The sequence below is a fragment of the Mustela putorius genome, unplaced genomic scaffold (assembly GCF_011764305.1).
Source record: "Mustela putorius furo isolate JIRA1106 unplaced genomic scaffold, ASM1176430v1.1 tig00003867_pilon_pilon_pilon, whole genome shotgun sequence".
NCBI classification, from domain to species: domain Eukaryota; kingdom Metazoa; phylum Chordata; class Mammalia; order Carnivora; family Mustelidae; genus Mustela; species Mustela putorius.
Genome location: NW_025422019.1, coordinates 30852661 through 30878628, shown reverse-complemented (window position 1 = coordinate 30878628; position 25968 = coordinate 30852661). Strand labels below are relative to the sequence as shown.

Genomic DNA, 25968 nt, shown 5'->3' with positions numbered 1-25968 from the left:
CAGAAGAGACTGGAAATTAATAAAAGACAAGTGGAAATTCCATTACTAAAAAATGCAGTATCTGAAGTCAGAAACTCATTGGAGGGGGATACAAAGTAGATCAAGAAAAGGAAGAACTTGTGAATTTCGAGAGCAATAGATGCATCTAAACTGAAGCACCACACGGGGGTGGGGCAGGGGCTAGTGGTGTAGATTACAAAATAAATGGCCTCAGTGACACTGGGTCAATATGGAGACAGACTAACGTGAAATAAAAAAGTTGTCAAATTTGGTAAAATGTAGCTACCACACAGTTGTGGAAGCTCAGTGAACCCTAAACATGACAATCACAAAAACGCTATCTATGTGCATCATGGTCCAACAGCTAAAAACTGCAAGTTAAAAAGGGTTCACCTGGGGCACCTGGGTGGCTCAGTTGGTTAAGCAACGGCCTTCAGCTCAGGTCGTGATCCTGGAGTCCCGGGACCGAGTCCCACATCAGGCTCCCTGATTGGTGGGGAGTCTGCTTTTCCCTCTGACCCTCCCCCTTCTCAGGCTCTCTCTCTCTCTCTCAAATAAATAAATAAAATCTTAAAGAAAGAAAGGGTTTACCTCACCCCTACATACTGGTAATGATGCCCAGAGTTCATTTTTTGTCCAAATTCGTAATGGCAGGATTTGAACTGAAGCTTATATATTCAAATTCTTAGTTCCATGTGCTTTCAGCTGTGCAAGACTGCCTACATTCCTAGTGACCCTTTATATAAAATTGATTTGGTACTATCTAGTGGATAACTCACTTTCTGAACTGTTCTGAACTGCCTAGAGTTACGTGGTTTAATTTCCTTTTGCACCCTGGTTCACTTCCCTTGTCAGCTTTATTTCCTGAAAAGTAACAAATACATTAATTGGTGGTGTTTTAATAAAAGGAGCATTTAGATTTTGAACTTGAACTTTATACAGTAATTTACCCTCATGGTATTAAAAAAATTATTCAAAGTAACTAATTTTAACTTCTATATCACTTTTCAGATATTAGAGTATCAAAATGGAAGCTTTTAGGGATTACTTTTTAGCCAGTTTTGTATTCAGAATATTAATTAATGACTACAGGGTTATTCACAAAAAGTATTAAATGATATATACTAGTAGTACTTAATTTGGAGAATTATGCTCTCCACCTGAATAATAGAAATTATTTTTGATCTTGTGTAAGATACATGGTAAATTTCCCATGGGAGACAAGAAATTTGGTATCTTTTTATTTTTTAATTTTTTATAAACATATAATGTATTTTTATCCCCAGGGGTACAGATCTGTGAATCGCCAGATTTACACACTTCACAGCACTCACCATAGCACATACCCTCCCCAATGTCCATAACCCCACCCCCCTCTCCCAACCCCTGTTCCCCCAGCAACCCTCAGTCTGTTTTGTGAGATTAAGAGTCACTTATGGTTTGTCTCCCTCCCAATCCCATCTTGTTTCATTGATTCTTCTCCTACCCCCTTAATCCCCCATGTTGCATCTCCACTTCCTCATATCAGGGAGATCATATGATAGTTGTCTTTCTCTGATTAACTTATTTCGCTAAGCATGATACCCTCTAGTTCCATCCACGTCGTCACAAATGGCAAGATTTCATTTCTTTTGATGGCTGCATAGTATTCCATTGTGTATATATACCACATCTTCTTGATCCATTCATCTGTTGATGGACATCTAGGTTTTTTCCATAGTTTGGCTATTGTGGACATTGCTGCTATAAACATTCGGGTGCACGTGCCCCTTCGGATCACTACGTTTGTATCTTTAGGGTAAATACCCAGTAGTGCAATTGCTGGGTCATAGGGTAGTTCTATTTTCAACAATTTGAGCAATCTCCATGCTGTTTTCCAGAGTGGTTGCACCAGCTTGCATTCCCACCAACAGTGTAGGAGGGTTCCCCTTTCTCCACATCCTCGCTAGCATCTGTCATTTCCTGACTTGTCAATTTTAGCCATTCTGACTGGTGTGAGGTGATATCTCATTGTGGTTTTGATTTGTATTTCCCTGATGCTGAGTGATATGGAGCATTTTAAGAAAGTTGGTATCTTATAAATTTTCTCATCTTTGAACAGTGCAGTTCAAAGTTGAGATTATAAGTGACATAAGCACTTTCAAAATTCAGAGATATTATCACCTGACAGACAAGTGAATCATTTTGAATTTGTCAGCATACTTTAGTGAGGAAATGAAAGGGAAGACTTTATTAAAGAATAATGAGTTTCCACTTTCTTAGTAATACCAGTGTTGACTTTATCTAAAACCTTTAATACTAAACCAAAGCCAAGCATTTCACCACTGTGTGGTATTAAATTACTGGCACAAATTGAAACTCAAGGGTTTTTCTTCAATCATCCCACAGGTACTCAGTGATTCCTAAGTAACAGAGATGACATAGTGGTAATTAAGTTCACCTTATTCCCACTGGAAAGCTCTAGCCTCCCAAGGGAACACTAAAGCAGCTGCAGTGGAGCAGTGGTTCAGTAACAGCCCCGAGAATGTGGTTTGCCCACCATACAGAGATGGGCTCTTCTTCTCACCTCTAATATTCCAAATTCAGTTCTTCACCTTACCCACTCCACATCCTCTCCTAGGTCCATTCAATTTTGGTCATCGGATGAGCCTCATTATTTTATCACACAATCTAGATATGTTGAGAATTTTGCAAATCATCAAGTCCTGGTTTCCTGAATTCTCTTTTTATAAATTTATACTTGCTTAATGAATTTATATAATTAAGGACAAGAAACACAAGAGTGGGGTTGGAGGGCTTGTACATGGATGGTTACCTGAAATGCCACAGATGAGATTGCCCACTCTTTGACATATGGCACGTAACCCAGGTATTTTGACGGTAATCTTAATGATTTACAATGCCTGTCACCTGAGAAGGCTCTAAACCTGAGTATTAGTAACTGTTTGAATCACATGATCCATTTTGGCTAATAATCCTAAACTGTCTTTATCCCCAGGAATGTGGGTAGCCCTATCTGGTTAAATAATTCTTGTTCTAAAAAATACAAATATCATCCTTGCTCAGTCCTCTTCAATAGTGGGTGGTCCTTTGGCTTTCAAACTCAAATGAAATGGTTCAATATCAAATGAAAAGAGCAGTATTGCAGGAATAGTCATAATTTAAGGAATAGTTGATCACTGACTATTCAAAAATCGTATTTCTGAAAAAGGTAAAAGTTCTCACAACAATTTGTTTGAAAAGGATTCTGTCTTCTCCCTTACATCGTTCATTCTGGCTAGTCTTTTGTCGTGGCTATGTCATGGTGGGGTCTCTGAAGACACACTGTACAGAGACTACCAGTGAACATACTGCTCCTTTCTCTGTTCCATGAACTCCTTGTTGGCCTCGGCCACACTGAGCTCTGGCCTGGGGTCACTGGGGGCATTACCTTCAACTTCTTCCTATGTCCATGTCCAGCTTTGGGGATAGTCGTTTGAGGAGTAACTGTAGCTGCTGTTGCCTGTGTTCTAGTCATAACTCCACTAGGCATGGTAGTCTGGTACTGCTGGAAACACTGGTTTTAGCTACAAATGGACAACTGATTATATTTCACTGGCTTCACATAGCTCCCTTTAGTGACTGCTGCACTCAGAAGCACTGGTTTGGACCCCAGTCCCACTGTTCCCTGGCATCCTGTCGGGGTTTGCTTCTGTACAAGTTCATCCATGAACTCCATAAAACCAAAACCCTTAGACATAACCTGTCTGATTCAAAACCACATTGTCTCTTCAACAGGACAGGCGGATGCTGGCGATCAGCCATACCACATACCACTATCCCCCTCAACCCCACCCCAAAATGGGAGTACCCAGGGCTATTATCTGGTTATTTCTGTAAGTGGCAGAGTTTAGTTTAAAATGTTTTGCAGGTGTGTCTCCTAGAATACGTTTCCCATTAGTTTCATGCAAACTTTTTTCAGCTGTGACCAAATCTATGCGTTCTACAGAGCAATAGCCAGCTGGGATGCCAGCGAGGCTATCTACTTACTTTATTCTTATTTTTCAAGACTGTTTTGGCTATATGGGGTCCCATGCAACTCCATGTGAATTTTAGAATCAGTTTGTCAACTTCTACAAAGAAGTCATCTCAGATTCTGGTAAGGATTGTGTTCATTCTGTAGATGAATTTGGTTTCTTTCTTTCTTGTTTCTTTTTTTTTTTTAAATAAGGTATAATTGACATTTATATTATATTAGTTCCAGGTGTACAACATAATGACTGGACACTTGTATATATTGCAAAATGATCATCATACTAAGTCTAGTAAACATCTGTCAGCATGCATTGTTATTATAATGTATATTTTATAAACATATTTATAAATTTTATAAATATTTAAGGACTCTTAGTAACTTTAAATATGCTATACAGTATTTCATTATCATCACCATGCTGTACATTATACCCCCATAACTTATTTATTTTACAACTGGAAATGGTAACTTTGGGCCCTTCTCACCTACTTCTCCCACACTCCGCCCCCTGCCTGTGGCAACCACTTATCCATTCTCTGTATCTATAGGCTTGGTTTGTTTTTATTTAGTTTCACATAACAAATGAGATCATAAGGTATTTCTTTCTCTGTCTTATTTCATTTAGCTTGACACCCTCAAAATCCATCCATGTTGTCACTAATTATAAGATTTCATTCTTTCTTATGGTTAAATAGTATTCGTGTGTGTGTGTGTGTGTGTGTGTGAGAGACACATTTTCTTTGTCACTGAAGAACACTTATGTTGTTTCCATATCTTAGCTATTGAAAAGATGCTGCACAGAACGTAGAAGTGCAGTTATCTTTTTGAATTAGTGTTCTCATTTTCTTTGGATAAATGTCCAGAAGAAGAATTGCTGAATTGTTGGATAGTTCTATTTTTTAGATTTAGAAGACCCTCCATACTGTTTTCCAGAGTGGCTATACCAGTTTACTTCTCCACCAACAGTGCACAAGGGTTCCCTTTTCTCCATATCCTGCCAACACTTGTTATTTCTTGGGTGTGAGGTAAGATCTCTTTGAGGTTTTGATTTGCGTTTCCCTGATGATGAGTGATGTTGAGCCTCTTTTCATGTACCTGTTGGCCAATGATGTGTCTTCTTTGGAAAATGTCTATTCAAATCTTCTACCCACTTTTTAATCATATTGTTTGAGTTTTTTCCTATTTATTTGTGTGTGTTCTCTATATATTTTGATATTAACCCCTTATCGGATATATTATTTACAAATATTTTCTCCCATTCCATAGATTCCCTTTTCATTTTGCTGATGGTTTCCTTTCCTGTGCAGAAGCTTTTTAGTTTGATGCACTCACACTTCTTTATTTTTGCTTTTTTGCCACTGTTGAGATGCATGTCTAGGAGTTTATTGCCTGTGTTTTCTTCTCAGAGTTTTATAGTCTTAAGCCTTACATCAAATCTTCAATCCAGGGGCGCCTGGGTGACTCAGTGGGTTAAAGCCTCTGCCTTTGTCTCAGGTCATGATCTCAGGGTCCTGGGAACAAGGACACCCAGTATGGGGCTCTACATCACAACCCTGAGATCAAGAGTCACATATTCCACCAACTGAGCCAGCCAGTTACCCCTCATGTCTATAATCTGTTTTGAGCTAATTTTTGTATATGGTGTCAAATAGTAGTCGTTTCATTCTTTTGCATGTGGCTCCTCAGTTTTTCCAACACGATTTACTAAAGAGACTGTCCTTTCCCCAGTGTATGTTCTTGTCTCTTTTTCATAAGTTAATTGTCAATTTTTGTATGGTCTATTTCTGGGCTCTCTATTTTATTTGTCCATTTTAAAATTGGATTATTTGTTTTCTTGCTATTGAGTTGTCTAACTTCCTTATGTATTTTGGATATTAACCCTTCATAAGATGTGTGGTTTGCAAATATTTTCTCCTATTCGATGGGTTGTCTCTTCACTCTGGTAATTGTTTTCTTTGTTGTGAAGGTTTTTGGTTTGGTGTAATCTCATTTGTTTTTTGCTTCTAATGCTGGTGCTTTGGTGTCATGTCCAAAAACATCACTGAGAAGAGGGGTATCAAGAAGTTTTCCCCCATGTTTCCTTCCAGTAGTTTTATAGTTTGGGGTAGTGCAGTTAAGTCTTTAACACATTTTGGATTTTATTTATTTGTTTGAAAGAGAGGACGAGAGAGAGCATGAATGGTGGGAAGGGGCAGAGGGAGAAGAAGTAGATTCCCACTGAGAAGGAAGCCTAACTCAGGGCTGGACTCCAGGACCTCGAGATCATGACCTGAGCTGAAGGCAGCCTCTTAATTGACTGAGTCACCCACATGCCCGTCTTTAACCCATTTTGAGTTGATATTTTGTTTATAGAGTTCTCAATAGGGTTTGATTTCATTATTCTGTATGTGGCTAACTGGTTTTCCCAATAGCATTTATTGAAGAAACTCTCCTTCTCATTGTGTGTTCTTGGTAACTTGCTAAAGATCAATTGACCATAAATGTTTGGATTTATTTCTGGGCTCTTCATTCTGTTCCATTTGCCCAGTGTCTGTTTTTACACCATACTGTTCTGACTTCTCCGGCTTTAGAGCGTATTTTGAAATCGGGTAGTATAATGTCTCCAGGACTTTTTCTTTTCCCCTCAAGATTGTTTTGGCTAATTCACATTCCTTTGGAGTTCCAGATGAATTATAGGATTTTTAAAACTTCTATGAAAAATGCCACTAGAATTTTGATAGATATTTTACTGAATCTATAGATGGCTATAGGGGACTAAGGACATTAAAACAATATTAATTTTTTTTCATCCATGAACAATGGATATCTATCCATCATTTTTGTGTCCCCCATCTAAGGGTTCCCAATCTTGAGGACATGAGGGCCAGGCCTCTGGGGATGGAAGCCTGAAAACCCAACCTTGGGTTAAGGTTAAGGACTCGGGGTATGGCAGGCCCGATCTGCTGGTGGTGAGGTGGCATCCCCGGGGGGCTAAGTGGAGGGCAGGGTCAGATGGGGAGTCAGGATCTGGTTTTGTGGTTAGGCTCGCTGCTGAACTTATGGGTGTCCTCAGGGGACATGAATATTTCTCCTGCTCTGAGGGTTTTTCGCATCTCCAAATGTCACAGTTTCCTCCTGGGTGGCAGGCCAACTCCTGGGGTGTGGCTTAAAGGTCCCCAACCTGGAGGGCCTGGAGGTCAGGTCTCAGGGGGTGGAAGCCTGAAAACCCTAACCCTAGGGTTAGGGTTAGGGCCTAGGGGCATGGCAGGCCTGAACTGCCAGCGCTGAGGCGGCTGCCCAGGGGGCGGAAGAGAGGGCGGTGCTGGCCGGCATTCTAAGGTGACTCAGTCCACCTTTGCACCTGGCCTTTAGAGCACTTTCTTACAGGGTTCAGACCTCCACCACTCCAGAACTCGGGCCACACGCAGACGGCGCTCCTGAAAGCCCCTGCCACCAGAAGCGAGCTCGGCAGGGGTCTCAGGCCAACTCTCACAAGCTTTCTGCCAAAATTGATATCATTTGGGCAAACTCCTGAGAATTGGCCAGCGTTGTGTGGCGATTCTGATAGGTGTTAGGCACTCTTTCTTTCTAGGTGCGTGTGACCTAGAAAATCCAACCTTGGGTTTTGTGACCACAGGCTGGCCCTCTGTGACCACAGGCTGGCCCACGCAGCTCCCCTGAGGACCCTGCTGAGGCGAGTTCCTAGGCAGCAAGAGTTGAGGAAGGGGGTCAGGCTGAGCATCAGGCTGTGTTTGTGGCCCCAGGGGGTGCCCAAGGTGGGGGTGGCCTCAGGGTGGCATGCAGATTTCTCTCAGGCTGAGGGCTGTGCATGGCTCCAAAGGGCACAGCTTCCTCCTGGGTGGCAGGTGGACTCCTGAGGTATGGTTCAGGGGTCCTCAATTTGGAGGCTTGGGGACCAGGTCTCTGGGGACAGAAGTCTGTAAATTCAACCTAGGGTTAGGGTTAGGGCTTAGGGCCATGACAGGCCCATTCTGTCAGTGCTGAAGCAGGATCCCAGGGGCACTGGGTGGAAGGCGGTTTTCAGATGGAGAGTCAGGCCTGGATTTATAGCGGGGGGCTACAAAAGGCAGGGTGGCCTCAAGGGGCAAGCAGGTTTCTCCTGCGCTGAGGGATCTGTGTAGTTCTAAATGGCATGGTTTCTGCTGGTGGCAGGCAGACTCTTGGGTGTGACTCAGGGGTACTCAACCTGGAGGGCTTGGGGACCAGGACTTCTGGATGGAAACCTGAAAACCAAACCTAGGGTTAAGGTTAGGGCCTAGGGGGATAGGAGGCCTGATCTGCAGTACTGAGGTGGAATCCTCAGGAGGCAGAGTGGAGGGCATGGGACAGAAAGGGCGTAAGGCTATGGGTTTGTAGCCAGTGTGTCCACTGAAGTTGGGGGTGTTGTCAGGGGGGCATGCAAGTTTCTCCTGTAATGAGGTTGAGCGCAACTCCAGATGGCCCGGTTTCCTCCTGGGTGGCAGGCAGATTCCTGGAGTGTAGCTCAGAGGTCCCCAACCTGGAGGGCTTGTGGGTCAGGATTCTGGGGACGGTAGCCTAAAACCCAAGCAAGGGTTAGGGCTATTGCCTAGAGGCATGGCAGGCCTGGATATGCCGATACTGTGGCGGTATCCCTGGGGGGCTGAGTGGATGGCAGGAGTCAGACGGGGTGTCAGGGTCCAGATTTAGAGTCAGGGTGTCCGCCAAAGTTGGGGTTGTCCTCTGGGGGCATGCAGGTTTCTCCCTCGCTGAAGGTTTTGTGCAGCTCCAAATGGCATGGTTTCCTCCTGGGTGCCAGGCAGAGTCCGGAGGTGTGGTTCAGAGGTCCCCAAACTTGAGGGCTTGGGTGTCAGGTATCAGGGGATGGAAGCCTTAAAACCCAAGCTAGGTTTAGGATTAGTGACTAGGGCATGTCAGGTCCGTTCTGTTGGTGCTGATGTGGGATGCCAGGAGTGCTGAGTGGAGGGAGGGTTTCAAATGGGGTGTCAGGCCTGCGTTTATAGCCGGGGGACAGCTGAAGGTGGGGGTGCCTCAGGGGTGCATGCAGGTTTTTCCTGCACTGAGGGATCTCCGCAGCTCTGAATGGCAGAGTTTCTTCCTGTGTGGCAGGCAAACTCCAGGGGTGTGACTCAGGGGCCCTCAATCTGGAGGGCTTGGGTAATAAGCCTCAGGGGATGGAAGCCTGAAAACCCAATCTAGGGTTAGGGTTAGGGCCTAGGGGCATAACAGGTCTGATCTGCCAGTGTTGAGGCAGGATCCCCAGGGGGCTGATTTGAGGGTATAGTTCAGACAGAGCATCAGGCGCTGGGTTTGTAGCCAGTACATCTGCTGAAGTTGGGGGTGTCCTCATGGGACATGCAGATTTCTCCCTCATTGAGGGTTCTGCACAGCTCCAAATGGCATGGTTTCTTCTTATTTGGCAGGTGGACTCCCGGGTGTGATTCAGGGGTCCTCAATCTAGAGGGCTTGGGGAGGCATCTGAGGACAGAAGCCAGAAAACCCAACCCAGGGTTAGGGTTAGGGCCTAAGGGCATAGCAGACCCAATCTACCAGTGCTGAGGCAGAATTCCAGGGGGGCGAGTGGAGGGAGTGGTTCAGAAAGGGCGTCAGGCTCTGGGGTTGTAGCCAGTGTGTCCACCGAGTTGGGGGTGTCCTCAAGGGCACATGCTGGTTTCTCCTGTGCTGAGGGTTATGTGCATCTTCAAAGGGCATGGTTTCCTCCTGGGTGGCATGTGGAGTCTTTGCTGTGGCTCAGAGGTCCCCAGTCTGGAGGGCTTGCGGCCAGGCTTCTGGGACTAAAGCCTGAACCAACTTAGGGTTATGGTTAAGACCTAGGGGCGTGGGAGGCCCAATCTGCTGGTGCTGAGGTGGGATCCTGGGGTGGCTGAGTGGAGGGCGCTTGTCTCACAGGGCATCGGGGTCTGGATTTAGAGCCAGGGTGTCACCGAAGTTGGGGGTCTCCTCGGAGGTCATGCAGGTTTCTCCCTTGCTGTGGGTTTTGTGCATCTCTAGGAGGCACGATTTCTTCCTGGGTGACAAGTGGAGTCCTGGGATGTGGCTCAGAGGTCCCCAAACTAGAGGGCCTGGGGTCAGGTCTCAACGGATGGAAGTCTGAAAACCCAACCCAGGGTTAGCGTTAGGGTCTAGGGGCATAGCAGTCCAGATCTGCCAGCCCTGAGGTGGGCTCCCCTGGGGGCTAGTCGGAGGGCATGTTGGTCGGCATTTGAGGCGATCTGGGCCCTGTGTGGGCTGGTGTTTAGGTTGCTTTCTCACAGGGCTTTGGCCTGCAACCACTCTGGACCACGGGCCAGGTCCAGTCGACTCCCCTGAAGGACCTACCACTGGAAGTGAGATTGCTGCTGGTTCTGGCCAATTCTCACAAGCTTTCTGTCAAATCAATATCCATCTGGGCAGAAATCTCATGAGACTTGGCTGGCGTTCGGCAGCGATTCAGGCCAGGAGCATACCAAGTGTTGGGAGCGCTTTCTCAATAGGTGTGTTTTGCGACTGTCCTGGATCAAGGGCCAGCCCACGCGGCTGCCCTATGGGCTCCCACTGAGGCTAGCTCTCAGAGACAGAGTTCAGAGAGGGGGTCAGGCTGATCTTTAGGCTTGGGGTTACTGGTCCAGGGGGTAGCACCGATTGTGGGGGTGGCTTCAGGGGAGCATGCAGGTTTCTCCCACGCTGAGGGTTCCATGCAGCTCCAAATGACACAGTTTCCTCCTGGGTGGCAAGCAGAGTTCTGGAGTGTGGCTCAGAGGTCCCCAGTCTGGATGGCGTCACAGCCAGGCCTCTGGGGATAGAAGCCTGAAACACAAATTAGGGTAAGATTAGGGACTGGGGGCATGGCAGGCCCGATCTGCTGGTACTGAGGTGGATCCCCAGGGCATTGAGTGGAGAGTGGGGTCAGAAGGGACATCAGGCTCCAGATATAGAGCCAGGGTTTCTCCCGAAGGTGAAGGGTGTTCTCAGGGGGACATGCAGATTTCTCCCTCGCTGCGTGTTTTGTGCCACTCTAAAAGGGATGGTTTCTCCCTGGTGGCAGGCAGAGTCCTGGGGTATTGCTCAGAGGTCCCCAAACTGGAGGGCCTGGGGGTCAGGTCTCAGGGGATGGAAGCCTGAAAACCCAACCTAGGCTTAGGGTTAGTGCCTGGGGCATGGGAAGCCCATTCTGCTGGTGCTGAAGCAGCATCCCAGGGGCAGTGAGTGGAAGTCGGGGTTAGATGGGGCATCAGGATCCGGGTTTATGATCAGAGTCACCACTGATTGTGGGGGTGTCCTCAGGGGGCATACAGATAGATGATTCCCACTCTGAGGGTTGTTGGGTTTTTTGTTTGTTTGTTTGTTTTTTGTTTTTTGTGTTTTTTTCTTTTAGCTCCAAAGGGCACCGTTTCCTCCTGAGTGGCAGCCTGACTTTGGGGGTGTGACTCAGGCATGCCTAATGTGGAGGGCTTGGGGACCAGGTCTCTGGGGATGGAATTTGAAAACCTAATGTAGGGATAGGGTTAGGGCATAGAGGCATGGCAGGCCTGATATGATGATGCTGAGGCGGTATCCCCCTGTGGCTGAGTGGAGGGCAGTGATCAGTGGGGGAGTCAGGTTCTGGATTTAGAGCCAGGGTGTCTGCTGAAGGTGGGGGTGTCCTCAGGGGGGCATGCAGGTTTCTCCCTTGCAGCTCCAAACAGCACAGTTTCCTCCTTGGTGACAGGTGGAATCCTGCGATGTGGCTCAGAGATCCCAAACTGGAGGGCCTGGGGGTCAGGTCTCAGGGAATGGATGCCTAAAAACCCAACCTAGGATTATTAGGGTTAGTGACTAGGTGCATGGCAGGCCTGATCTGTTGGTGCTGAAATGGGATCCCAAGAGTGCTAAATGGAGGGAGGGTTTCAGTTGGGGTGTCAGGCCTGGGTTTATAGCCAGGAGAGCTGCTGAAGGTGGGGGTGGCCTCAGGGGTACAAGCAGGTTTCTCCTGACCTGAGGGATCTGTATAGCTCCAAATGGCACCGTTTCTTCCTGGGTAGCAGGCAGACTCCTGGGGTGTGACTCAGGGGTCCTCATGGAGGGCTTAAGGGCCAGCCCTCTGGGGACAGAGACTGAAAACCCAATCTAGGGTTAAGTTTAGGGCCTAGGGCCATAGAAGGCCAGATCTGCCATTGCTGAGGTGGGATTCCAGGGGGGCTGAGTGGAGGGTGTGGTTCAGACAGGGTATCAGGTTCTGGGTTTGTAGCCAGTGTGTCCGTCAATTTGGGGGTGTCTTCATGTCTCATGCAGGTTTCTCCTCTGCTGAGGGTTCTGCTCAGCTCCAAACAGCATAGTTTCTTCTTGAGTGGCAGGTAGACTCCTGTGCTGTGACTCAGTGGTCCTCAAAGTAGGGGCTTGGGAACCAGGCCTCTGGAGATGGAAGCCTAAAAACCCAACCCAGGGTTAGGGTTAGGACCTAGGGGCATAGCTGGTGGATCTGCCGGTGCCAAGCTGGGATCCTGGGAGGCTGAGGGGAGGGTATGGTTCAGATAGAGTATCAGACTCTGGGTTTGTAGCCAGTGTGTCTGCTGAGGTTGGGGGTATCCTCATGGCACATGCTGATTTCTTCCACGCTGAGGGTTCTGCGCACCTCCAAACGACACGGTTTTGCCCTGGGTGGCAGGCAGAGTTCTCGAGTGTGGCTCAGAGGTGCCCAATCTGGAAGGCTTGGGGACCAGGCTTCTGGGGACAGGAACCTGAAACCCAAGCTAGGGCAAGGTTAGGGCCTAGGGACATGGCAGGCCCAATCTGCTGGTGCTGAGGCGGGATTCCAGGGTAGCTGAGATAAGAGCGGTGGTCAGACTGGGTGTCAGGCTCCGGATTTAGAGCCAGGGTGTTCACCAAAGTGTGGGTGTCATCAGGGGGTCATGCAGCTTTCTCCTCTGCTGTGGGTTCTGTGAAGCTTGACATGGTATGTTTCCTCCTGGGTGACAAGTGGAGTCATGGGGTGTGGCTCAGTATTCCCCAATCTGGAGGGACAGTGCCAATGTGGCTTTAGACCTGTGGAGGGGTTGGGAGCTGCATTAGTCTATGGAAGGCCCAGCAGTGCCGGTTCAGGCCACTGGAGGGAGTGGTGAGCTGTGGTGCGAGAGTCCCTGGACGGCATGGCAATGCTGCTTGCCACCACTGGAGGCAGTGTCGAGCTGCAGTGGGAAACAAGCCTTAAGAGGAGTCAGTGCAGCTTGTCGGGTCTGACGACGGTGGTGGTGAGGTGCTGGGTGAAAGACCCTGAAAGGTGAGGCACTGCAGCTTGTATTTACAGGAGGGAGTGGTGAGCTATACAGTCTCTGCTTCTCCAGGCTGAGGAGTGGTGGTAACAAACCGTGGAGCCAGGCCCCCACTCAGCGTTATGCCCTGTTTCCCCAGGTTTGGAAGTAATGTGCAGTCAGGATGGTTCAGGAGGGTCCTCCCGGTGGGGCTCTGGATCCGGGGGCGGGGAGGGGGGCATCAAACCCGACTCATGCAGCGTTTGGAAGTGAGGAGTTGAGTGTTTGTTTGGAAGAGTATTTTTGCTTCTCCAAAAAGGACAAGGGCATTGGTCAGCTTTAGAAGTGAGTTAATGACCACTTAAGAAGCAAGCATGTGTCTCTCCTCCTCCCAGGAATTGGAGCAGGTGTGCAGGCTTCACGTAGGAGGAGCCTGCTTATCCCCGCCTGACAACCCTTCCTCACCCTGGCTCCACGAAACCTGAAGTTTTTTTTTTTTTTTTTTTAAGATTTTATTTATTTATTTGACAGAGAGAAAGTAGACGGAGAGGCAGGCAGAGAGAGAGAGAGAGAGAGGGAAGCAGGCTCCCTGCCGAGCAGAAAGCCCGATGCGGGACTCGATCCTAGGACCCTGAGATCATGACCTGAGCCGAAGGCGGCAGCTTAACCCACTGAGCCACCCAGGCGCCCCAAGACCTGACGTTTTGAAATCAGCGTCTGAGTCAGTCGTGCAGCTTGTCCCAGGACGTCAGTGTTCAGAGAAAATAGCAGGCGCAATGGGCGCAATGTCACATCCATGCCAGGACCGGAGGTAAAACTTCTCTTTCACCCCAAATCTCCTGGGCTTTTTTCTTGTCTCCAGTGGAGCCACAAAGTCAAACTGAAGCAATCTAGAGTGGGTGCCAGAGCTCCTGAGTTTCCCTGCAGGGAGCCCATGGCAGGGGATCCCATTTTCTCTATTTCTGGCTTACAAAGGTATTTGGAACACCTCTTTCCTAGCCAATCCCTTGGATTAGAAAGGGGAGATGAGACTGACTTGGTGTGTGTTTTCTTCATCTAACAGCGTTTATTCCATTGGGCCTAGGCTGTGGTGGAATGGCAGACATCTAGAATTAGGTGGCTGTTTGTGGTCAGATAGAGACTTGGATGATGTCTTGTCCTTTGTCAGAGGTGATGTATCCTAATAGTTTCTTTTCCTCCAAAGAGTTCCAATGAGGGCAGAGGGAAAATTCAAAAGGATTCCAAGGAGCCTTGGGAGCTTTAAAAGGGAAGCTTGACTTTCTAATTTCACTCAGTTTTTCTCTGCAGTTTCATAGGTGGTGAAGTCAGAAGGAGAATCTTTGGGAATTCCCCTGGATAAAGGCATTCTGGTGGCTTCAAGGGGCTTGGTGTCAGGAAAGCTGGGGTGAATTTCTGTGACTGCTTGCCTCACGTTGGGTGAGTCAGGTTATCCCACAGGTTTCCCATTTCCTCCTTAGGAAATTGCTGGCAGGGAATGTTTTGCTTAAAGCAGAACGCTCCTGCACTGTTGGTGGGCTTGCGGGCTATTGCAGCCACTCTGGAAAAGAGAATTGTGGTTCCTCCAAAAGCTTAAAACTGAACAACCCTAGGATCTAGCAGTTGCCCTCCTAGGTATTTTCCCAAAGGGCACAAAAATGCACATTCAATGGGGTACAAACACTGTGATATTTACAGTACCATTATCAAACATAGCGAAACGATGGAGGGAATCCCAATGTCCATTCACTGATGAATATATATATATATATATATATATATATATATATATATGATTTCCCACATCTTCTAAATGGAATAGGACCCAGCTTCAAAAAGAATGAAATCTTACCATCTGCAAAGATGTGGATGGATCTAGGTGGATTAAGCTAAGCAAAATCAGTAGGACAAGACCAATACCCTATGACTTGACTGCTGTGGAATTTCTCAAAGAAAACAGATGAACATAGTGAGGGGAGAAAGATAGGTCAACGAGGAAACAGACTCAACCTTAGAGCACAAGCTCTAGAGAGCAGGGTGTAGGGGGAAATGTTAAATGTGTGATGGCTCCTAGGGAGGGTATTTGTTATGATGAGCTCTGGGTGTTCTATGCAGGTGAAGAATCATGGAATCCTTCCCCTGAAGCAAAGGAACTATCACAGCATGGGAAAGAATTGGAATTGAAGTCAATGAAGAAAAGAAGACCATGTTCTACTTCATGAAGAGTGAGGTGAAAATGGAGTGATTTTCGCTCTCCTGTTCTGTGGATGATCATTTTCAAACACACTGTGGTAGGTACACTAGTTTCTGATTGCCTAAGAAGTCCTCAGGAAGCTGCCACAAAAGATTCAGATGTCAGAACATGTACATGTTCCATTGATTTGTTACTTACAGTTTGCCCAGGTAGAAAGGAAAGTGGAGAGAAATAGGACAGAAGAGGAAAGGCGGTGTTAAGCATTCAGGAGGTAGCCTTCTCCCTTTCTCATGAAAGCCTTGGGCCAGTGTAAATTTAGAAGAAGGAAGGAGGATCCCAGAACTTTGTGGCAGACAGGGGAGTTCCTGTCTGTCTAGAGGTCTGTCTAGAGTCTACAGGGTTTCCTGAAGAGAGTTGAGCCAGGCATGTGGCAGGCCCGAACTGCTGGTGCTGAGGTGGGTTGCCTGAGGAGCTGAGATGAAGATGGGGTCAGGCAGTGTATCAGGCTCCAGGTTTGTTGCCGGGGCCTGCAGAACATGGGGGAGCCTCGGGGGGGGGGCATGCAGGTTTCTCTGGCTCTGAGGGCTCTGCACAGCTCCAAATGGACTGGTTTCCTGCTGGGTGGCAGACGGACTCCTATGGTGTGGCTCCAGGGTTCCCGATCTAGAGAGCTTGGGGGACAGGTCCCTTGGGAAGGAAGCCCAAAAACACAACTTAGGGTTATGGTCTAGGGGCATGGTAGGCCTGATCCCCTGGCGCTGAGGCGGGCTTCCCTCGGGGTTGAGTTGAGGGAATGCATCCAGAGGTGTGGCAGAATTGGGGTTTGTGGCCAGGGGGGCCGCTGATGGTGGGGGTGGCTTTAGGGGGGCATGCAGGTTTCTCCCTCTCTGAGGGATCTGCAGAGTTCCAAATGGCACGGTTTTCTCCCACATGGCGGTTGGATTCCTAGGGTGTCACTCAGGGGTCCTTAATCTGGGGAGTTTGGGGACCAGGCCTCTTGGGATAGAAGCCTGAAAACAGAAGGTAGACTTAGGGTTAGACTTAGGCAGGCTCCCTGGTGGGCTGACTTGAGGCTGGGCATCAGGCAGCATGTCTGACTCTGAGTTTGTGTCCAGGGGGTCCACAGAAGCTGGGGGTGGCCTCAGGGTGGCATGCAGGTTTCTTCCTCCTCCAAATGGCACAGTTTCCTCCCATGTGGCGGGCACAGTCTTGGGGTATCACTGATGCGTCCTTAATCTGTGGGGCTGGGTGGCCAGGCCTTTTGGGATTGAAGCCAGAAAACCCAAACTAGGGTTAGGGCCTAGGGCCATGGCAGATCCGATCTGCCGGTTCTGAGGCCGGTTCCATGGTGGGCTGAGTTGAGGGCAGGCATCAGGCGGCACGACAGACTCCAGGTTTGTGTCCAGAGCGGCTGCAGAAGCTGGGGATGCCTCAGGCGACATGCAGGTTTCTCCCACTCTGAGGGTCCTGCCCAACTCCAGAAGGCACCTTTCACTCTGGGTGGCAGGTGGAGTCCTGGGGTAAGACTCAGGGGTCCCCAATCTGGCAAGCTTGTGGGCCAGGAAGCCTGTACACTCCACCTAGGGTTAGGGTTAGTCACTTGGGGCATGGCAGGCCCGATTTGCTGGAGCTGAAGCAGGCTCCCCCCAGGGCTGAGTTGTGGACATGTGTTCAGCAGCGCACCAGATGTGGCTTTGTGGCCAGGGGGCCACAGGTGGTGGGGGTTGTTTTGGGGGGGGCATGAAGGTTTCTCCCTCTCTGAGGGTTCTGCAGAGTTCCAAATGGCAACATTGTGACCGAGGTGGCCATCAGAGTTCCAGCATGAGTGTTAGGGATCCCCAGTCTGGCAGGGTTGAGGCCAGGCCTCTGGGAATGGAAGTCTGGCCACGCCACCTAGGGTTATGGTTAGGGTTTATTGGCATAGCAGATCCAATCTGCTGGTGCTGAGGCAGGCTCCCCTCGGGGGTGAGTCAAGGACAAGGGTCAGGAGGCACATCATGCTCTGAGTTTGTGACCAATAAAGCTGCCGAATTTTAGGGTGGCCTTAGGGAGGCAAGAAGATTTCTCCTGGTCTGAGAGTTCTGCACAGCTCCAAACAGCACAGTTTCCTCCTCGGTGGCAGGCAGACTCCTAGGGTGTGGCTCCGGGGTACCCAATATAGAGGGCTCAGGGACAGGCCCCTGGGGACAGAAGGCTGAAAACCCAACCTAGGGTTGGAGTGAGGGCCTAGGGGTATGGGAGGCCTGATCCAGCAGCGGCGGAATGGGCACCCCAGGGGATGAGTAGTGGGAGGCATTGGCCTCGCATGCACCTGCCTCACAGAATGCTTTATGGCGGGGTTTGGGCTGCAACTGCTCAGGACCCTGGGCCAGGCCCAGGCGGCAACCATGTGGGTCCGCGCTGCCAGAAGCAAGTTCACCGGGGGTTTTCCAGCCAATTCTCATGAGCTTTCTGCCCAAATCAATATCTATTTGGGCAGAAAGCTTGTGAGAATTAGCCCGCACTGGGCATCGATTTGGGCTGAGCTGGCGCCCACAGTCTAGAGCACTTTCTTGCTAGGTGCTTGTTGCGGCGATCTGGGAACACGGGTTGGGCCCATGCGGCTCCCATGTGGGACCCCGAGAAAGTAGCTTTCCGAGTACAGATTTGAGGGAGGGGGTCCAGCTGAGTGTCAGTCTCTGTGTTTGTGGCTCTGTTGGGTGCCGAAAGTGGGGATGGCCTCAGGGGGAGATGCAGGCTCCTCCCACTCTGAGGGTTTTGTGCAGCTCCAAAGGGCTTGGTTTCCTCCTGGGTGGCAGGTGGAGTCTGGAGTGTGGCTCAGGGGTCCCCAATCTGGAGGACTCCAGGGACAGGCCCCTGGGGATGGACCCTGAAAACCCAACTGAGCGTTAGAGCCAGGGACTAGGGGCATGGCAGGTCTGATCTGTGAGCACTAGTGCGGACAACCCAGTGGGCTTAGTAGTGGAAGGCACTGGCCTGGTGTGTGCCTGGCTCGTGGAGGGCTTTCTTGCGGGGATAGACCGTGACCACTCGGGACCCCAGGCCAGACCCAGGTGTTAGCCCTATGGGCCCACACTCCGGAAGCAAATTCGCAGGGGGTTTTCTAGCCAATTCTCAAGAGCTTTCTGCCCAAATTGATATCGATTTGGGCAGAAAGTTCATGAGAATTGGCCGGCATTAGATGGTGATTCGGGCCGCACTCGTGTCCTCGGTCTAGAGTGCTTTCTCACCAAGTGCGTGTCATGGCCATTTGGGAACATGGGCCATGCCCATGTGTCTCTTGTGAGGACCCCTGCTTCCGTGTTTTTGGCCGAGTGGGGTGCCAAATGTGGGGGGTGACCTCGGGGGGGGGGCCGTGTACAGATCCAAAACAGCACACTTTCCACCTGGGTCACAGGCAGAGTCCTGGGGTGTGGCTCAGGGTTCCCCAATCTGGAGGGCTTGAGGGACAGGCTCCTGGGGACGGAAGCCTGAAGACCCAACCAAAGGTTAGAGCCAGGGCCTAGGCATGTGGCAGGCCTGATCTGCTAGCGCTGGGACGGGCACCCCAAGGGGCTGAGTAGTGGGAGTCATTGTTCTCCTACGTGGTGGCTTTCTTGCATGGTTTGGTCCACTACCACTTGGGACTCCAGGCCAGGCACACACAGAGTCCTTGGGGTTCCTTGCCTCTGGAAGCGAGTTCGCTGGGGTTTTCTGACCAATTCTCAAGAGCTTTCTGCCCAAATCGATACCGATTTGAGAATTGGCTGGCTTGGGGCGGCAATTCGTGTTGCTGAAGCCTGTGGTCTAGAGCGCTTTCTCGCTGGGTGCATGCATGTCGCGGCCATCTGGGAACAAGGGCTGGGCCCACGCGGCTCTCTCAAGGGCCCCCACACAGGACAGTTTTCTGTGGGCAGAGAAGATGGAGAGGTGCCAGCTGATCGTCAACCTCCGTGTTTGCAGCCCAGCGGGTCGCTGAAGGTGTGGGTGGCTTCAGGCTGAGAATGCAGGTTTCTCCCACTCTGTGAGGTTTGCGCAGAATTGTACGGCACACTTTCCACCTAGGTGGCAGGCAGAGTCCTGGGGTATGTCTCAGTGGTCCACAATCTGGAGGGCTTGAGGGACAGACTCTTGGGGACAAAGCTTGAAATCCCAACTGAGGTTTAGGGACAGGGCTTAATGGTATGTTAGGCCCGAACTGCCAGTGCCAGGGTGGGCACTCAGGGGGCTGAGTAGTGGGAGGCATTTGTCCTCATGTATGCCCACCTTGTAGAAGGCTTTCTTGAAGGGTTAATGCTGTGACTACTTGGGACCCTGGGCTGGGCCCAGGAGGGCCTGCCCCGCCAGAAGCGAGTTGGCCAGGCCTTTTCCAGCCAATTCTCATGAGGTTTCAGCCCAAATAAATATCAATTTGGGCAGAAAGCTCATGAGAATTGGCCAGCTATGGGTGGCAAGTCTTCCGGTGCAGGCGCCCGTGGTCTAGAGCACTTTCTTGGTAGGTGTGTGTCATGGCCATCTGGGAACACGGGCTGGGCCCACATGGCTCAGTCCCCACAGGGGAGCTTTCAGGGGCAGAGTTGAGGGAGGAGGTCTGGTTGAGCATCAGCCTCTGTGTTTGTGTCCCATTGGGGCTCCGAAGATAAGAGTTGGCATTGGGGAGCATGATTCTCTGAGGGTTTTAAAGAGCTCCAAAAGGCTCAGTCTCCTTGTGGTTGGCAGGTGGAGTCCTGGGGTATGGCTTAGGGGTCCCCAATCTGGAGGACTTCAGGGACAAGCCCTTGGGGACAGAAGCCTGAAAACCCAGCTGAGGGTTAGGGCCAAGGCCAGGGCCTAGGGGCATGACAGGGCCAGTCCATCAGCGCTGGGGCGGACACCCTAGGGTGCTGATTAGTGGAAGCCATTGGCCTCATGTACGCCTGGCTCAAGAGGGCTTTCTCACAGGGTTAGGTCCATAACCTCTCCTGTCCTAGGCCAGATCCAGGGGGTGCCCTACACGCTGCCAGAAGCAAGTTCGCCAGGGGATTTCTGGCCAATTCTTATGAGATTTCTACAAATTGATATTGATTTGGGTAGAAATCTCATGAGAATTGGCTGGCATTGGGCGATGATTTGGGCTGTGCTGGTTCCAGTGGTCTAGAATGCTTTCTTGCTAGGAGCATGTTGCGATCATCTGGGAACACAGGCTGGACCCATTCGACTCCCCTGAGGGCCATAGCTGAGGGGAACTTTCCAGGGCCAGAGTTGAGGGATAGGCTCCAACCAAGCCCCAGGCTCCATGTTGGTGGCCTGGTGCAGCACTGAAGGAGGGGTGGCCTCTGGGGGCATGCTGCTTTCTCCCACTCTGAAGGTTTTGTGCAGCATGGTATCCTCCTGGGTGGCAGGCAGAGTCCAGGTTGTGGCTCAGGGGTTCCCAATCTGGAGGGCTTGGGGGCCAGGCCTCTTGGGACGGAAGCCTGAAAACCCAACTTAGAATTAGGGTTAGGGGCTAGGGACATAGAAGATCCAATCTGCCAGTGCTGAGGTGGGATACCTAGGGGCGGTTTTGAAGACAGGCATCTCGGGGTGCATCAGGCTCCGGGTTGGTGACCGGGGTGCCGCCGAAGGTTGGGGTGGCCTGAGGGAGCCATGCAGGTTTCTCCCTCTCTGGAGTTCAGCGCAACTCCGGATGGCAGTTTCCATCTGGGTGGCAGGCGGACACCTGAGGTGTGGGCCTGGGGTCCACAATCTGGAGAGCTTGTGGAACAGGCTCCTGGGGACAGAAGCCTGAATACCATAGGGTTCTGATTAAGGCATAGGGGCATGTCAGGCCGGCTTAAGGCTGGGGAATGTCTCCCAGCGATGAGACGGGCACTCCAGGGGGCTGAGTAGATGGAGTGTTTGGCCATGTGTGTGCATGGCTTTTAGAGCACCTTCTCAAAGGGTTTGGGCAACACCACACAGGACAATGATTTGGGCACCAATTGGCCAGCGCTGGGTGGTGATTCAGATGGTGCGCCGACCCCGTGCTGGGAGCGCTTTCTCACTAGTTGCATGTAGTGGCCTTGCGAGACTGCGAGCGGGGCCACGATGCTCCCTGAGGGTTCCCACAGAGGAAAGCTCCCCAGTGGCAGAGTTGAGGTAGGGTGTGAGCATTAGCGTTAGCCTCTGGGTTTTTTGGCAGCAGGGGGTGCCAAAGGGCATTATGGCCTGAGGTGGGCATGCAGGTTTCTCCCACTCTGACAGTTTCCTGCAGCACCTGCCAGTGATGAGGCCTCAGGGGATGGAAGCCTGAGAACCCAGCCCTGGGTTAGGGTTCAAGCCTAGGGATATAACAGGCCCACCTGCTGGTACTGAGGTGAGCTCACTGGGGGACTGAGTAGAAGGCCGGTTGGGCCGGCATTTGGAGGCTAACCGGGCCACTTGTGCACCGGGCATTTAGAGTGATTTCTCGCAGTCTTCGGGCAACACCACACAGGACCCTGGGCCATGCCCAGGCAGTTCCCCAAAGGCACACGCTGCTGGAAGAGAGTTTGCCAGGGTTTTCCAGCCAATTGTCATGAGCTTTCTGCCCAAATCAACACCGATTTGGGCAGCAAGAAGTGAGAATTGGCTGGTGCTGGGCAGCAATTTGGGTCCCTCACTGGCTCCATGCTGGGAACGCTTTCTCATTAGGGGTGTGTTGAGGTCATGAGGGACTGCAAGCAGGGCCCATGCATCTATCTCCCTGCTGGCCCTGGCTGAGGAAGGCTTTCCCAGGGCAAATTTGAGGGAAGTGGTGTGCATTAGCATAGGGCTCTGGCTTTTGTTGGTAGAAGGGGTCACGGAAGGTGAGGTGAGCATGCAGGTTTCTCCTGCTCTGAGTGTTTCCTGCAGCTTCCAAGAGCACGGTTTCCTCCTGGTGGCAGGAGGAGTCCTGCAGTATGGCTCAGGGGTCCCCAGTCTGGAGGGCTTGAGGGCCAGGCTTCTGGGGACGGAAACCTGAGAACCCAGCCCTGGGTTAGAGTTCAGGCCTAGGTACATGGCAGGCCCCACCTGCCAGTGCTGAGGCGGAATCCATGGGGGGCTGAGTCGAGGGCAAGTTGGGCAGGCATTTGGAGTGTCCTGGGCTATGCATGCACCCAGTGTTTAGAGTGCTTCGGGGGAGCCGCCTGGGCCCAGTGCAGGGTCCCGCATGGTGTTGCCAGAAGCCTACGAGAAGGCACTCTAAAAACTATGTGCACACGTGGGCAAAAGCCCCGTCTATTCAGTCCCCTGGAGTGCTCAGTGCTAGGAGATCGGGCCTGACATGCCCCATGCCTTAATCAGAACCCTATGTTGGGTATTCAGGCTTCCGTCCCCAGGGGCCTGTCCCCGAAGCTCTCCAGATCGTGGACCCCAGACCCACACCTCAGGTGTCCTCCTGCCACCCAGATGGAAACTGCCATCTGGAGTTGCACAGAACTCTCAGATGGGGAGAAACCTGCATGGCTCCCTGAGGCCACCCCAACATTCAGTGGCCCCCCTGGTCACCAACCTGGAGCCTGATGGTCCCCGTGATACCTATCCTCAACATTGCCCACTGGGGATCCCACCTCAGTGCTGGCAGATTGGGCCTGCCAGGTCCCTGGCCCCTAATTCTAAGTTTTCAGGCTTCCATCCCAAGAGGTCTGGTCCCCAAGCCCTCCAGATTGGGGAACCCTGAGCCATTTAACATTCCCTGCTAGCAATTTCCTAAGGAGGAAATGGAAAACCTGTGGAATAACCTGACTTACCCAGCATCAGGCAAGAATTTCACCACAGGGTTCCTGACACCAAGCCCCTTGAAGCCACCAGCATGTCTCTATCCAGGAGAATTCCCAAAGACTCTCCTTCTGATTTCAACGCCCATAAAACTGGGTGTTCCTGGCCTGAGTTCCTGGATGGCTGCAACACACACCTAGCCAGAAAGTGATCTCAACAGCAGGTGTGAGTGTGGCCTGAATCGCTGCACAATGCTGGCCAATTCTCACGAGTTTCTGCCCAAATCAATATCGATTTGGGCAGAAAGCTTGTGAGAATTGGCCAGAAACCCCAAGTGAACTCCTTTCTGGCTGCGTGGGCCTTCAGGAGAGCTGACTGGGCCTGGTACGAGGTCCCGCGTAGTCGCGGCCCTAACGCTGCAAGAAAGTGCTCTACATGCCTCGTGCATGTGCAGCCTGGGTCACCTATGAATGTCGGCCACCCCGCCCTCAGCTCCCCAGGAGGCTGCCTCAGCACCGGCAGCTGGGGCATACCATGCCCCTAGCCCCAACCCTATGCCTGGGTGGGGTTCTCAGGCTTCTGTCCCCAGAGGCCTGGCCCTCAAGCCCTCCAGATTGGGGAACCCTCAGCCATACCACAGGACTCCGCCTGCCACCCAGGAGGAAGCCGTGCTCTTGGGAGCTGCAGGAAACACTCAGAGCTGGAGAAATCTACATGCCCACCTCAGGCCACCTATATCTTCGGTACGCCTTTCTGTTGGAGCCCTACACTATTGCTCACCCACTTCCTCAAATCTGCCCCTGGGGAGCTTTCCTCTGCGGGGGCCAGCATGAAGCCCCGCGGACCCAACTTGCAGTTCTGCATGGCCCCGACACACATCTAGCAAGAAAGCACTCCCAACACCATACCAGCTGCAGCCCGAATCACTGCCCAGCGCCGGCCAATTCTCACGAGCTTTCCACCCAAATTGATGTCAATTTGGGTGGAAAGCTCGTGAGTATTGGCTGGAAAGCCCCGGCAGACCGCTACCGGCAGCAGGGGCCTTCAGGGGGAGCCGCCTGGGCATTGCCTGGGGTCCTGCGTGGTTGCGCCCAAAGCCTGCAAGAGAGTGCTCTAAACCCTAGGTGCATGCACAGCCAGCCAGAAGCCAGGTACCCTCTGAATGCCTGCCCAGCCCACTGGGGAGCCCACATCACTGGCAGGTGTGGCCTGCCCTTAGGCCAAACCATAATGCGCGGTTCGGTTCTCAGGCTTTCGTCCCCAGAGGCCTGTCCCTCAAGCCCTCCAGATTGGGGACCCCTGAGCCATACCACAGGACTGCTCCTGCCACCCAGGAGGAAAGATGCCATTGGGAGATTCGGGAAATACTCAGAGTGGGAGAAACCTGCATGCCCACATCAGGCAGCCCTCACTTTTGGAGTCCCCTTCTGCCAAAAGAAGCTGGAGCCTGAGGCTCAGGCTGACAACCTAACTCAACTCTGCACCTAGGGACCTCGCCTCTGTGGAGGGCCTCCAGGAGCAGGTGGGCCCGGGTTGCTGTCTTGCATGGCCGCAACACGCTCCTAGAGAGAAAGCGCTCTCAGCACGGGGATGGTGTGTGGACCAAATTGCCGACCAATGCCAGCCAATTATCAGGGGGATTTCTGCCCAAATCGATGTCGATTTGGGCAGAAGCCCCCCTGAGAATTGGCTGGAAAGTCCCATCAAACTCGTTTCTGGCAGCAGGGGCCTTTAGTGCAGCTGCCTGGTCTGGCCTGTGGTCCCGTGTGGTGTCGCTGGAAGCCTGCAGAAAGTGCTCTAAATGCCACTTGTAGGAGTGGTCCAGGTCTCCTTGAATGCCAGGGTAACCCACCCTCTACTTAAGCCCCCCAGGGAGCCTGTTTCAGCAGCAACAGGTGGGCCCTGCCAGGCCCCTAGACCTGAACCCCAACCCTGGGTTAGGTTCTCATACAGAGACTCCACAGAGTCTTGGCCCTGAGCCCCTTCAGATCGGGGACCCTTGAGCCATACCCCAAGAGAACATGTGCTCCCAAAGAGGAAACTGTGCCATTTGTAGCTGCGCAGAACCCACAGAATGGGAGAAACAGCCTGCCCCCTGAGGCCACCGCCAACTTCCATGGCCCCTTGACCTTCAGAACCTGAAGCCCCGTCTGAGAGCTGCCCTCCACTCAGCATCGCAGCGATCCTGCCTCAGCACCTGCAGATCTTTCCTGTACTCCCAGACTCTCATGGGACCCTTCATGGGGAATATTCTCACTATAATCTTTTTTTCCTTTCATGGGCAGGGCTTGGGGTCAGGTAGGATAGATCCCAATGTCTTCCCGGTCTGCCACTGGAAAAGAAGAGCCCTCTCCCCCATTATCCATCATGGTGCAGATCTGGGGTGTGGAAAGCTACCGCCCATGGGCCAAATGGACCTCCCCCCATGTTCTTACAATCAAGTGTCTCTGGAACATTAGTTATAGATAGTTTGTGGCTGCTTTTAAGCCACATGCAAAAGTTGAGTCATTGCCAGAGACATCACATAGACTGCAACACCTCACAGAAAATCTTTACAGAAGACTTCCCAGAAAAAGTGCTGATCCCTGGTCTCAAAGATCCTAGGATCATGTCCCTTCTTTGAGTAGAACGTAGCACCTTCTGGGTCATATCTAATTTCTTCACCCCTAGAGGCAAGGACGTCCATCCTTTTAGCGAGTACACTATCTCCATCCTCCTCGGTTGACACCTTGAATGGCACATCTACAGGTCTGCAGCCCAATGGGAATTCACTATTGTTTCCATGGTACTGATGCTCAGAAATGGATGCATAAGTGTGAACTTGTGAGTGTGTGTTTCCTCTTTGTTAGCTACAGTGTGCAAGGAGAATACAATACAGA

General features: G+C 51.1%; 1 pseudogene; it reads right to left on the bottom strand.

Moving 5' to 3' along the window:
- Positions 1 to 3268: 3268 nt before the first annotated feature.
- On the bottom strand, positions 3269 to 16854 carry LOC123387917 (annotated as a pseudogene).
- Positions 16855 to 25968: the final 9114 nt, after the last annotated feature.